Source organism: Carcharhinus amblyrhynchos, chromosome 32 (genome assembly GCF_965287045.1).
Source record: "Carcharhinus amblyrhynchos chromosome 32, sCarAmb.v2.hapA, whole genome shotgun sequence".
Taxonomy (NCBI): Eukaryota; Metazoa; Chordata; class Chondrichthyes; order Carcharhiniformes; family Carcharhinidae; genus Carcharhinus; species Carcharhinus amblyrhynchos.
Genome location: NC_137355.1, coordinates 3,624,303 through 3,627,165, shown reverse-complemented (window position 1 = coordinate 3,627,165; position 2,863 = coordinate 3,624,303).

The window sequence follows — 2,863 nt, the reverse complement described above, 5'->3', positions numbered from 1 at the left end:
ACATCCTAGTAAACCTCCTCTGCACCCTCTCCAACGCCTCCACATCCTTCCTGTAATGCGGGGACCAGAACTGCACACAGTACTCCAAGTGCGGCCGCACTAGAGTAGTGTACAGTTGCAACATTACACTGCGACTCCTAAATTCAATCCCCCTACCAATAAACGCCAAGACACCGTACGCCTTCTTGACAACCTTATCTACTTGATTCCCAACTTTCAGGGATCTATTTACACACACACCTAGATCCCTCTGTTCATCCACACTATTCAAAGTCCTCCCGTTAGCCCTATACTCGACACATCTGTTGCTCCTACCAAAGTGAATTACCTCACACTTCTCCACATTAAATTCCATCCGCCACCTCTCGGCCCAGCTCTGCAACCTATCTAAGTCTCCCTGCAGACTATGACACCCTTCCTCACAATCTACCACACCTCCAACTTTGGTGTCATCAGCAAATTTACTAATCCACCCAACTATACCCTCATCCAGATCATTAATAAAAATTACAAACAACAGTGGCCCCAAAACAGATCCCTGAGGCACACCACTCGTAACTGCACTCCATGATGAATATTTACCATCCACCACCACCCTCTGTCTCCTATCTGATAGCCAATTCCTGATCCAACTTCCTAGATTACCCACAATCCCATACATCTGCATTTTCTGCAGAAGCCTACCATGGTGAACCTTATCGAACGCCTTACTAAAATCCATGTATACCACGTCAACTGCCTTACCCCCATCCACCTCTTTGGTCACCTTCTCAAAAAACTCAATAAGGTTAGTAAGGCACGACCTACCCGCTACAAAACCATGCTGACTATTTCTAATCAATTCATTACACTCCAAATAACTATAAATCCTATCCCTAATAATTTTTTCTAAAACCTTGCCCACAACAGAAGTAAGACTCACCGGTCTATAATTCCCGGCAAAGCCTCTGTTCCCCTTCTTAAACAATGGGACAACATTCGCTATCCTCCAATCCTCCGGGACTACACCAGAGACCAATGACGACCTGAAGATCTGAGCCAGAGGCTCTGCAATCACCTCTCTAGCCTCCCAGAGAATCCTAGGGTAGATCCCATCCGGACCAGGGGACTTATCTATTTTCAGCCCCTCAAGAATTTCCAGCACATCCTCTTTATCAACCGTAATACTGTCTATTTTACACCCCTGCAACCCAATGTCCTCCTCAGCTATATTCATGTCCCCCTGCGTGAACACCGAAGAGAAATATTGGTTCAATACTTCTCCAATCTCCTCCGGTTCCACACACAACTTCCCCCTGCTGTCTGTAACTGGCCCTAATCTTGCCCTGACCAACCTTCTGTTCTTGACATACCTATAGAACGCCTTAGGATTCTCCTTAATCCTATCAGCCAAAGTCTTCTCATGTCCTCTTTTAGCCCTTCTCAACTCACTCTTCAACTCCCTCCTAGCCAATCTAAAGCTTTCTAGTGCACCAGCTGAGCCCTCCAATCTCATCCGAACATAAGCCTCCTTTTTCTTTTTAACCATCGACTCAACTCTTTTAGTGCACCACGGTTCCCTAGATCTACCAAATCCACCATGCCTGACAGGGACATACCTATCAAGGACTCGCAGTAGCTGCTCCTTGAAAAAACTCCACATTTCAGACGTTCCCAGTCCCTGTAATCCCCTAATCCAATCCATGCTTCCTAATTCACTCCTGATAGCCTCATAATCGCCCTTACCCCAGCTAAAATTGCTGACCCGAGGTTCATGCCTATCTCTTCCCATCACTAAGGTGAACGTAACCGAATTGTGGTCACTATCACCAAAATGCACACCAACTTCCAAGTCTAGCACCTGGTCTGGCTCATTTCCCAGCACCAAATCCAATATAGCCTCACCTCTAGTTGGCCTGTCTACATACTGAGACAAAAAACCTTCCTGCACGCTTTGTACAAACACTGACCCCTCTAGCGAGCTAGAACTATAGCAACTCCAATCAATATTCGTAAAGTTAAAGTCCCCCATAACAATTACCCTATTACTTTCACTCCTAACCAGGATTGTCTCCGCAATCCTTTCCTCAACCTCTCTAGAACTTTTAGGAGGTCTATAAAAGACTCCCAACAGGGTGACCTCTCCTCTCCTATTTCTAATCTCCGCCCATACTACCTCAACTGACAAGTCCTTATCAAACTTTCTCTCCGACACTGTGATACAGTCCTTGACTAGCAATGCTACCCCACCCCCCCTTCTACCTTCTTCTCTACTCCGACTAAAGCATTTGTACCCCGGAACCTGCAACATCCATTCCTGACCCTGCTCTATCCATGTCTCAGAAATGGCCACAACATCAAAGTCCCAGGTACTGATCCACGCTGCAAGTTCATCCACTTTATTGCGAATACTCCTCGCATTAAAGTACACGCATTTCAAACCCTGCTCCGCCCCACCCCCACTATGCCGTGCCTTGCATTCCCCAACTATGCCCCCCTCACTTTCACCCCCTTTCCTCACTATCCCTCCCCCCCTCCGAATCAGTTTAAACCTTCCTGCATCGCTTTTCCAAATTTACCCCCCAGGATATTGATTCCCCTCTGGTTCAGGTGTAGACCATCCCTCTTATAGAGGTCCCACCTTCCCCAGAATGAGCCCCAATTGCTCAAGTACCTGAACCCCTCCCTCCTGCACCATCCCCTCAGCCACGAGTTCAAACTTTCCCTCTCCCTATTCCTCTCTAAACTATCCCGTGGCACAGGCAAGAGTCCAGATATAACTACTCTTTCTGACTTCGCCTTTAGTTTCCACCCCAACTCCATAAATCTTTGCTTAATATCCCCTTCCCTTAATCTCCCTATGTCATGTGTCCCCACATGAACT